At 48.6% G+C, this 11915-nt stretch overlaps 1 protein-coding gene and 1 pseudogene across 1 annotated transcript in view; both read left to right on the top strand.

Moving 5' to 3' along the window:
• Nucleotides 1-2009: 2009 nt before the first annotated feature.
• Nucleotides 2010-11915, top strand: part of LOC134359250 (echinoidin-like) — a 53813-nt gene continuing 43907 nt past the window's right edge. The window contains exon 1 of the mRNA XM_063072213.1: nucleotides 2010-2081. The gene's annotated coding sequence lies outside the window, so the exon portion shown is untranslated. The remainder of the gene's footprint in view (nucleotides 2082-11915) is intronic.
• Nucleotides 2392-3710, top strand: LOC134359251 (modulator of apoptosis 1-like; annotated as a pseudogene).

Genomic DNA, 11915 nt, shown 5'->3' with positions numbered 1-11915 from the left:
GTTTCAGGGGAAAATGAGGAAGGTGCAGAATAGAAACAAAGAAATACTCAAATGGCAAAATAGTACAACTGGGTTGACAAGGGCAGTCAAAGCCATTGTAAAAGCAAAAAGAGGACATACAAAAAAGCAAAAATTAGCAGGAAAATAGAGGATTGGGAAGCTTTTAAAAACCTACGGACAGCAACTAAAAGAATCATTAGGAGGGAAAAGATGAAATATGAAAACAAGCTAGTAGACAATCTAAGTGGATAGTAAAAGCTTTTTATCGTATGTAAAAAATAAAAGCAAGATGAGAGTGGATATAGGAGTGCTAGAAAATGACTGGAGAAATAATAATAGGGAATAAGGATTTGGCAGATGAACTAAATGAGTATTTTGCATCAATTTTCACTGTGGAAGACACTAGCAGTGTGCCAGAAGTTGAAAGGTGTGAGGGAAAAGAAGTGAATGCAGTTACTATTACCTAGGAGAAGGTGCTCAAAAAGCTGAAAGACCTGAGGATACATAAAATACCTGGACCAGATGAAATGCAAACTAATGTTCTGAAAGAGGTAGTGGTAGAGATTGTGGATGCATTAGTAATGATCTTTCAAAAAATCATTGGATTCTGGCATGGTACCTGAGGACTGGAAAATTGCAAATACACTTCACTCTTTAAGAAAGGAGGCAGGCTGCAGAAAGTAAATTATAGACCAGCTAGACTGACCTCAGTGGTTGGGAAGATGTTGGAGTAATTTGTTATGGATGAGGTGATGGGAATACTTGGTGACACAGGACAAGATAATCCTGCCTGATGAGCCTAGTGGAATTCTTTGAAGAGATTACAAGTAGGATAGATAGAGGGGATGTAGTGGATCTTCTATATTTAGACTTTCAGAAGGCCTCTGGCAAGGTGCCACGTGAGGCTGCTTACCAAGTTAAGAGCCCGTGGTATTACAGGAAAATTACTGGCATTGTTAGGGCACTGGCTGATTGGTAGGAGGCAGCGAGTGGGAATAGAAGGATCCTTTCTGGCTGGCTGCCACTGAATACTGGTGTTCCGCAGGGGTCACTGTTGGGACCACTTTTTATGCTGTATATCAATTATCTAGATGATGGAATAGATGACTTTGTTGTCAAGTTTGCTGATGATACGAAGCTTGGTGGAGGGTCAGGTAGTGTTGAGGAAACAGGCGGGATGCAGAAGGACAGAAAGATTAGGAGAATGGGCAAGAAAGTAGCAAATAAAATACAATGTTGGAAAATGCATGGTCATGCTCTTTTGTAGTAGAAATAAATGTGCAGAATATTTTCTGAATGGGGAGAAAATCCAAAAATCTGACATGAAAAAGAACTTGGGCGTCCTTGTGCAGAACACCCTAAAGGTAAACATGCAGGTAGTATCAGTGGTGAGGAAGGCAAATGCAATGTTAGCATTCATTTCCAGGAGTCCAGAATACAAGAGCAGGGATGTGATGCTAAGGTTTTATAAGGCACAGGTTGATAATGAAAGTTCTCAAATCTACTATGAAGGCGCAGAATCATGACGAAGAGGATCTTCACACAATTCTTCGTAAAGTAGTGGCTATTATCAATGGTTGTTGATTACTAAAGAATCATCTGATCCCAATGATTTGAAGCATTAACACCCAATCATCTGAAGACCTCACAACCCTTACCACCAGGAGAGTTCCAAAAAGATGTTTATGTCCATCATAATGAAATCAAGTCCAATACATATCAAACTTGTGTAAGGGGTTTCTTCTTCTATGTTACTGTGTATGTTAATTAAAAGGCTTCTTTGTTATGTTAAATGCTGATAAAGTCTCTAGCCAGCACTTTGCTTGGGTTATAATATAGATAACAGAGCGAATGAACCAATGGGTGTCTATGTTATTCTTTCCTGGGCTGATATGCTGTCTCATATGGTTGGGAACCAGGGGGTTTTGGCGGGGAGTTGGAGGAGAGACCGTGAGGACGACGGCCGAACGGGGAAAACTCAAGTCGATCACTTCGGGTGGTCCCGAGCTGCGAGTCGAAGGGGTACGGGTGGTCCCGAGGAGGTCCCGAGCTCCAACGTGTGCAGGAAGAAATTGAACTTTGTTAAGTCTGGCGCCTTTTCCATTCCTTTTTTTTGTATTGAACTTCTATTAATCTCATAGATTTAGTAATATCTATAAAGTGTAATTGGTAAAACGTACGTTGAGTGCTGGCTGATGATTGATGTTTAAAGTCGAATCAGGTGGCAGTTGTACAGCAACCGACATCACTGGAAGACAAGGTGGGCAGCGGACGGGGTTTCCCCGAGATAAATACGAGCCAATATAGCTGAGCGTTACATTCGTGGGGGCAGACGCCCGGGTTTGTATTTTCGGTAAAGCTGTATAAGTCGCCACGTTAAGTAGTGCGAAGATGGATCGAGATAAGATTGTAAACTGGTGTGAGTTAGAGGACGTACCGGTGAATCGTGCGTGTTAAGTGGGGTGGATTTCCGCATTTCGGGAGATGTACTAGTGCGAGGGTTGGGTTTGATCAAAGGTATAGGGCAGGTAGAACTGGTAGCTGGAAGGTGCGGTAAAGAAGTGGAATCCAGCTGGGTGTTGGTTTGGACGAGTGCTGACGTCATGACGTTGGAACGGCCAGTGACGGTCGGCGTCCCGGGGGAGGGGGGTCCGTGGGGCCTCCACACCCTCCCGGAGGAAGAGAGTGAGGAGATACCGGAGGAGGAGCTAGATGAGACCCCAGGGGAGGTGCCAGTAGCAGTGGTGGAGGGTCAGAGTGGGAAGGCTTGGCCAGGCCCCGTCCCCCAGCTAGCGGTGAGACCCCCGAGTTAGCAGCCGCCATGACCTCCCTGGTGAGAAGGGCCGAAGGGCCCCGCCCGAAGCTGAGAATTTTCTCAGGAGACACGCCTACCCCGGAAGGGGAGGACGAATATGAGGTACGGATTGAGAATACGTCCCAGTTGTTAGAGGCGTGGCCAGGTTCGCATGAGGAAAAGAGACAGCGATTGGTGGAAAGTTTGAGGGGAAGGGGCGGCAGGTGTAGTCCGGGAGCTGAAGCCGGAATGGCCCTCGGCTTCCCTGGCAGAGTATCTGGCAGCTTTGATGGAAGCGTTTGGAATGTCAGGAGACCCCTGGGAACTTTTAGCGGAGTTTCACCACATGGGGCAGGGTAGAGGGGAAAAGCTCTCAGAATACATTTTTCGGCTGGAGAGAATGCTTACTGGGTTGTGGTGCCGAGGGGTAGTGGCGAGGTTGAGGATGAGTCAGATATTTAGTGGTTCCCTGGAGGAGGACAAGGTGGCTTGGAGTCTCCGGCAGTCCTATAAAAGGAGCCCCCCTCCATCATTCGGGCAGCTGATTAGAGAGGTGTGAGAGGAGAAGAGCGCTTTGGGTCGGAAAAGGGGCTCGGGCCACCGGGGATGGTCCTCAGCGGTTCAGGAGGTGGTGGCTGGGTTGAGAACCGAGAAACCCAAGGGGTCCCGGGGGGACGGGACTCCCCCGCTTGAGGGGATGGTCAGGGAGAGTAACCCCTTCGGGGGACGGCCCGCACCGTGGGCCGGGAGTGGGGGGCGTCCCGGGAGGAGAGGGGCGGCGGTTAGAGTGTGCGATAACTGTGGGGAAGCGGGTCACTTTCGGAGGGATTGTGAGAGACAAGGTGCCCCGCGGAGGGAAAGCCCCCGGGCCACTAAGAAGGGAGAGGTGTCGGGAAACTTAGGAGAGACTCATTGAGGGAACCGACTGATGTCTCAGGAGGAACACGTTCCCAGAAATCAGCCATGGGACCCCCGAAAGCCCAAACCCTTATTCCGGATGGACTGGTGGGACCCCGTTCCACCGTGTCCCTACCGATAGAGGGAATCTTTGCAAAAGCCATCCTTGACACAGGATCGCAGTTTACCTTATTGTACCAGTCGTTCTACAACAAATATCTAAAGCATTTGCCAGTAACCTCGTTTAAAGTACTGGAGATTTGGGGCATAAGTGATGGTGATTACCCGTACGATGGGTACCTGTCAGTGAGGCTGGAATTCTCGGAGGACGATGTGGGAGTGTCGGAAGCCCTTGAGACGCTGGTGTTGATCTGTCCGGACCCGGTGGAAACAGGTGGAGCTGCCCTTCTGGTGGGGACTAACTCCCCTCTGGTGCGACGGGTCCTGGGAGCCTGTAAGGAGAAGGCGGGGGAGAACTTTCTGGAGACCCCTTCGGTACACCCAGTGTTTCGAGCGGTGTTCGAAGTAGTGGGTGACCCCCAGGGGCTGGATCCTGACTTCAAACGAGGGACGGTGCGGTGTACTCAGGCGAGGCCTAAAGTGATATGGCCAGGAGAGATGGCACTAGTGATGGGGACCCCCAGATTCCCCGGAGTACCGGCGGGCGAAGCCCTGCTAGTAGACGCCCCAGAAGACCTTGAAGGGGAGTCCCGGTTCCCGGCTGGGGTGCTGGTGAGACCTGAATTGCAGAGGCTCTCAGCTGTACAGGCACGCCGGATGGGGGTGATTGTAAGGAACACAACGGAGAGGGAGATCACCTTTAAGCGCGGGATGCCCCTTGCGCACTTGTTCCCGGTGACGGTGATGTCTAGAGCCCCCGTGAGGCCCAATGGAGGAAAACTATTGGAGAACAGGGGGCGGCTGACCGAGGAGGCCTTTAATTTTAAAGACTCCCCTGTACTCCTTCCTCCTTCAGCCGACTCGACACCTTCAGCAGCCGCTCCTCATGTTCCTCCAAAGTACATCCAAACACTATCAGATCATCCGGATACACCAACATCTCGCGCAGGTTCATATCCCCCACCACCCTCTCCATGAGCCGCTGGAAGGTGGCTGGGGGCCCCCGATATGCCTTAGGACATTCGTTCGAACTGAAAAAATCCCAGGGGGCAGATAAAGGCCGTCAAGTTGGAGTTCCTGGCGCTGAAATGGGCGGTGGTGGAAAAGTTGAGCGACGACCTATACGGGGCCAAGTTTGAGGTGAGAACGGATAACAACCCTCTCACTTATATCCTGACCTCGGCAAAACTGGACGCTACTGGGCATCGGTGGTTGGCGGCCTTGTCTGCCTATGAGTTCAGCCTGAAGTACCGGCCGGGGAGTCGGAACAGCGATGCAGATGTTTTATCTCGTCGGGCGCATGAGGGGTCGGGCACGGATGAGGAGTGGGAGAGTGTCCCTGCCCCAGGAGTGAAGGCCATGTGTCAAGTTGGGAGCGACTGGGAAGCAAGAGCCCTGATGGGGCAGTGGATCAATTGGGGGCTGATGATGACGCGCTACCCACTGTGTACTGTAATTTGACTGCTCTGAAGAACAGGCAGTTGCCGGAGTTGAGCCCCCAGGAAGTGGGGGCGGCTCAGCGGGATGACCCGAGCATTGGCACCATCTGGTACGCAGTTAGAAAGGGGAATATGGCTCAGACGGAGAAGGTGAATCACGCCTCAGTGCCCCTACTACTGAAGGAGTGGCCTCGGTTGAAGCTGAAGAACCAAGTCTTGTACCGGGTCACGTCGCCCCTGGATCAACCCCGGGGCTGGCAGCTGGTCATCGGAAGACTGTGCTCCAGGCACTACATGATGATTCCAGGCACTTGTGGATTAGACCTGTGGATTACTCGAGGGGCCGGTTTTACTGGCCCCGGATGAGGGGGGAGGTTGAAGAATACTGTAAGTTGTTACAGTCGTTGCATCAGGAGGAAGACCCTGCCTGCGCAGGCGGCTCCTTTGTCCCACTTGCAGAGTGCGGGACCCATGGACGCGGTGTGTATGGATTTCCTGTCGATTGAGCCCGACACCAGCAACACCGCGAATGTCTTAGTCATCACGGTTCACTACACTGGATACGCGCAGGCATTTCCCACTAAGGACCAGAAGGCGACTACAGTGGCGAAGGTGTTATGGGAGAAGTACTTTGTTCATTATGGCCTCCCCCGGTGGATCCATAGTGATCAGGGACGGGACTTCGAGGACAGGCTTATCCATGAACTACTGGGTATGCTTGGGGTCGAGAAATCCAGGACCACACCCTATCACCCGCAGGGTGATCCTCAGCCCGAGAGGTTTAACCGGACCCTGCTGGACATGCTCGCACTTTGGAGATCGGACAGAAGAGAAAGTGGAGTCAGCACGTCGGGCATTTGGTTCACTGTTACAATTGTACCCGCAATGACGCTACGGGGTACTCGCTTTATTATCTGATGTTCGGGCGGGAAGTGAGGTTGCCCATTGACCTGTGTTTTGGGACTGAAGCGGGTGAATTATCTTAGAAGCCATATCTGAATTATGTGTCCGATATGAAAAGAGAGAGTTGAAAAGGGCGTACGAGTTGGCTGTGGCGGCGGCCACCAAGCAGAATCAGAGGAATAAGAGGAGGTATGATCAGAAAGTAAAGTTCGCCCAACTATTGCCGGGAGACCGGGTCCTTATCCGGAATTTAAGACTAACTGGTAAGCACAAGTTGGCGGATCGCTGGGCGGCCACCCCCTATGTGGTAGAGAGCCAGATGCCGAATCTACCTGTTTACCGGGTGATATCAGAGGATGGGAAGGGGCCTGTCAAGGTACTCCATCGGAACCACCTGTTGCCTCTGGGTCGAGAGGTGCAGGTAGACCAAGAGCCCGAATGGGAGCTTACGCCTAGTACGAGGACTCTGCGAGGGAAGAGCCCGCTGCGAAAGAGACGGGGCCGGTCCCCACCCCGCAAAGGGATATGTCATCGGACGACGATGATTCGGACGTGTGGCACCTGTTTCTGTTCGCTAATTTCCCGGTACTGGAAGAAGAGGCTCCTGGCCCTTCCCGCACTGAGTTAGGCGAGAGGAGGGAGGGTGTTGAGGAGCCGCCTGAAATACAGCCGGCATTGGGGGAAGAGGGGGTGGAACCAGAACCCGAGGTAGAGGGCTCACAGGTACCGAGGGGTCCCAGTGAGGGTGAGGGCCGACAGGTAGGCCCGGGGTGTCTGAGCCGGAAGAGTCAGCAGAGGAGGTACAGAGGTCTCAGAGAAGTAGGCAGCCCCAGAGAGGTTGACCTATACAGCGGAGGGAGAACAGGGTGTGATCTCCAGTGCTCTGGGAAGTTATGTCACTGTTTATGCACCTGGGTTGGGTTTTGCGAGGAACAGTGGTGAACTCTGTTAATGTCATGAGGGCATGGCTTTTATTTGGTGGGGAGAGAGTGTAAGGGGTTTCTTCTTTTATGTTACTGCGTATGTTAATTAAAACGGCTTCTTTGTTATGTTAAATGCTGATAAGGTCTCTAGCTAGCACTTTGCTTGGGTTATAATATAGATAACAGAGCGAATGAACCAATGGGTGTCCATGGTATTCTTTCTTGGGCTGATATGCTGTCCCATATGGCTGGGAACCAGGGGCGTTTTGGCGGGGAGTTGGAGGAGAGACCGTGAAGATGACGGACGTGCGGGGAAAGCTCAGGTCGATCACTCCGGGCGGTCCCAGGCTGCGAGTCGAAGGGGTCCGAGTGGTCCCGCGCTCCAACGTGTGCACGAAGAAATTGAACGTTGATAAGTCTGGCGCCTTTTCCATTCCTTTTTTTGTATTGAACTTATATTAATCTCATAGATTTAGTAATATCTATAAAGTGTAATTGGTAAAACGTACATTGTGTGCGGGCTGATGATTGATGTTTGAAGCTGAATCAGGTGGCATTTGTACAGCAACCGACGTAACCGGGAGACAAGGCGGATGGGGTTTCCCCTAGAGAAATACGAGCCAATATAGCTGAGTGTTACACTTGTTTTGGAAATGGTGGGTCAAGGAGTATTTACTCCAGCAATCGGAACATCAAGAGAATCAGAATCCGGTTTATTATCACCGGCATGTGTCACGAAATTTGTTAACTTAACAAATGAATATTTCAAGGGATATCTTTACTCAGAGAGTGGTAGCTGTGTGGAACGAGCTTCCAGCAGAAGTGGTTGAGGCAGGTTCGATATTGTCATTTAAGTTAAATTGGATAGCTATATGAACAGGAAAGGAATGGAGGGTTATGGACTGAGTGCAGGTCGGTGGGACTAGGTGAGAGTAACTTTCAGCACGGACTAGAAGGGCCGAGATGGCCTGTTTCTGTGCTGTAATTGTTATATGGTTAACAGCAGCGGTTCAATTCAATACATAATATAGAAGAAAATAAATAAATAGATAAATAAACCAATTACAGTATATAGTATGTATATTGAATAGATTAAAAAGTGTAAAAACAGAAATAATGTATATTAAAAAAGTGAAGTAGTGTTCGCGGGTTCAAAGCCCATTTAGGAATCAGATGGCAGAGGGAAAGCAGCTTTCCGGAATCGCAGAGAGTGTGCCTTCAGAAGTTGAAGGAGTAACACTAAGTAACACACGTGGGATTCTTCCTATAAGCTGTACTTGCACTGGGAACCCAGTATTTTGGCATGACCTGAATAAGGTAGTTACGGCCACCATGCCCCACTTCTTAATGTACATGGTTCAGAATGAGATCTGTGATATAAAACTAAATGACATTGGAGCATGTTCTGTACCTCCTACCTGATGGCATAGTCAAGTATAAGATACAATTTCCTCCCAGAAGAAATTGTGCTTATGGTTGATGGCACAGCGCCTCAAAACTCATGGGACATGGATAGAATCATTCAAGTTTTTCCAGACAGAAAAGGATTTGTGACAGGTATGCATCAAGACCAAGACCAGCTATTTGGATCAGCCAAAGCAGAACACACACCAATCCTCATAGAAGGATCAGAAGTGGAGAGAGTGAGCAGTTTCAAGTTTCTGGGTGCCAAGTTCTCTGAGGACCTAACCTGGTTCCAACATATCAATGCAGTTATAAAGAAGGCAAGACAGCGACTATACTTGATTAAGAGTTTGAAGAGATTTGGCATGTCAATAAATACACTCATAAGCTTCTATAGATGTACTGCGGAGAACATTCTGACAGGCTGCATCACTGTCTGGTATGGGGAGGCTACTGCACAGGACCGAAAGAAGCCACAGAGGGTTGTAAATTTAGGCAGCTCCATCTTGGGCACTAGCCTACAAAGTACCCAGGACATCTTCAAGGAGCAGTGTGTCAGAAAGGCAGCGTTCACTATTAAGGACCTCCAGCACCCTGGGCATGCCCTTTTCTCACTGTTACCATCATACAGGAGATACAGAAGCCTGAAGATACACGCTCAGTGATTCAGGAACAGCTTCTTCCCCTCTGTCATCCGATTCCTAAAGAGATTGCAGAGGCATTAACAATGATCTTTCAAGAATCGATGGACTCTAGCACTGTACCGGATGACTGGAAAATTGCAAATGTTACTCCACTATTTAAGAAGAGTGGGAGGCAGCAGAAAGGAAACTATAGACCTGTTAGCCTGACATCAGTGGTTGGAAGTTGTTGGAATCGATCATTAGGGATGAGATTATGGAGTACCTGGAGGCACATGACAAGATAGGCCAAAGCCAGCATGGCTTCCTGAAAGGAAAATCCTGCCTGACCAGCCCACTGCAATTTTTTGAGGAAATTACAAGCAGGGTAGACAAAGGAGATGTAGTAGATGTAGTGTACTTGGATTTTCAGAAGGCCTTTGACAAGATGCCGCACATGAGGCTGCTTAGCAAGATAAGATCCCATGGAATTACAGGGGCCTTATTAGCATGTGTGGAGCATTTGGCTGTTCGGCAGAAAACAGAGAGTGGGAATAAAGGGATCCAATTCTGGCTGGCTGCCGGTTACCAGTGGAGTCCACAGGAGACGGTGTTGGGACTGCTGCTTTTTACAATATATGTCAATGATTTTAACTATGGGATTAATGGATTTGCCAATGATACAAAGGTAGGTGGAGGAGAGGTAGTGTTGAGGAAACAGGGAGCCTGCAGAGAGACTTAGATAGTTCAGGAAAATGGGCAAAGAAGTAGCAAATGAAATACAATGTTGGAAAATGTATGGTCATGCACTTTGGTGGAAGAAATAGACTGGCACACCATTATTTAGACAGGGAGAGAATTCAAAATGCAGAGGGACTTGTAAGTCCTTGTGCAGGATACCGGAAAGGTTAACCTCCAGGTTGAGTCAGTGGTGAAGAAGGTAAATGCAATTTTGGCATTCATTTCTAGAAATATAGAATATAAGAGCAGGGATGTGATGTTGAGGCTCTATGAGGCACTCGTGAGATCACACTTGGAGTATTGTGTGCAGTTTTAGGCTCCTTATTTTAGAAAGGATATACTGACATTGGAGAGGGGTCAGAGAAGATTCACAAGAATTATTCCAGGAATGAAAGGGTTACTGTATGAGGAATGTCTGGCGGCTCTTGGGCTGTATTCCGTGGAGTTCAAGAGAATGAAGGGGGATCTCATAGAAACTTTCCAAATATTAAAGACCTGAACAGATTAGATATGGCAAAGTTATTTCCCATGGTAGGGGAGTCCAGGACAAGAGGGCACGACTTCAGGATTGAAGGACGTCCATTTAGAACAGAGATATTACTTTAGTCACAGGGTGGTAAATCTGTAGAATCTGTTGCCACAAGCTGCTGTGGAGGCCAAATCTTTGGGTGTATTTAAGCCAGAGATAAACAGGTTCTTGATTAGCCAGGGCATCAAAGTGTATGGGGAGAAGGCAGGGCTGTGGGAAGAATTGGATCAGCCCATGATTGAATGGCCGAGCAGAATTGACGGGCTGAATACCCTACTTCTGCTCCTATATCTTATGGTCTTACGACAAAAGCAAAGAGTTTGGTTATGTATTCATGCTTTGTCGGGGCAGTTAGAGTTAGAGACCTCCGGGTGTGATTTAGAAATATAGAAACAGAGAAAACCTACAGCACAATACAGGCCCTTTGGCCCACAAAACTGTGCTGAACATGTCCATACCTTAGAAATTACTAGGCTTACCCATGGCCCCCTATTTTTCTAAGTTCCATGTACCTATCCAAATGGCTCTTAAAAGACCCTATTGTATCCACCTCCATCACCATTGCCGGCAGCCCATTCCATGCACTCACCACTCTCTGAGTAAAAAACGTACCCCTGACATCTCCTCTGTACCTACTCCCCAGCACCTTAAACCTGTGTCCTTTTGTGGTAACCATTTCAGCCCTGGGAAAAAGCCTCTGACTATCCACAAGATCAATGCCTGTCATCATCTTATACACCTCTAACAGGTCACTCCAAGGAGAAAAGGCCGAGTTCACTCAACCTGTTTTCATAAGGCATGCTCCCCAATCCAGGCAACATCCTTCCTTGTAAGTCTCCTCTGCACCCTTTCTATGGTTTCCACATCCTTCCTGCAGTGAGGTGACCAGAACTGAGCAGCGTTCTCCAAGTGGGGTCTGACCAGGGTCCTATATAGCTGCAACATTAACTCTCGGCTCCTAAATTCAATTCCATGATTAATGAAGGCCAAAAAACCATATGCCTTCTTAACCACAGAGTCAACCTGTGCAGCTGCTTTGAGCATCCTATGGACTCGGACCCCAAGATCCCTCTGATCCTCCACACTGCCAAGTCTTACCATTAATGCTATATTCTGCCATCATATTTGACCAACCAAAATGAACCACTTTACACTTATCTGGGTTGAACTCTATTTGCCACTTCTAAGCCCAGTTTTGCATCCTATCAATGTCCCACTGTAACCTCTGACAGCCCTCCACACTATCCACCTCCAACCTTTGTGTCATCTTTATAAAAATCACGAAGAGTAAGGGTCCCAGAACAGATCCCTGAGGCACACCACTGGTGACTGACCTCCATGCAGAATATGACCTGTCTACAATCACTCTTTGCCTTCTGTGGGCAAGCCAGTTCTGGATCCACAAAGCAATGTCCCCTTGGATCCCATGTCTCCTTACTGTCTCAATAAACCTTGCATGGGGTACCTTATCAAATGCCCTGCTGAAATCCATATACACTACATCTACTGCTCTTCCTTTATCAATGTGTTTATTCACATATAACC

The sequence above is a fragment of the Mobula hypostoma genome, chromosome 20, assembly GCF_963921235.1.
Source record: "Mobula hypostoma chromosome 20, sMobHyp1.1, whole genome shotgun sequence".
In the NCBI taxonomy this organism is placed as follows: domain Eukaryota; kingdom Metazoa; phylum Chordata; class Chondrichthyes; order Myliobatiformes; family Myliobatidae; genus Mobula; species Mobula hypostoma.
The sequence above is the reverse complement of the archived record's forward strand: the minus strand, read 5'-3'. Positions and strand labels throughout refer to the sequence as shown.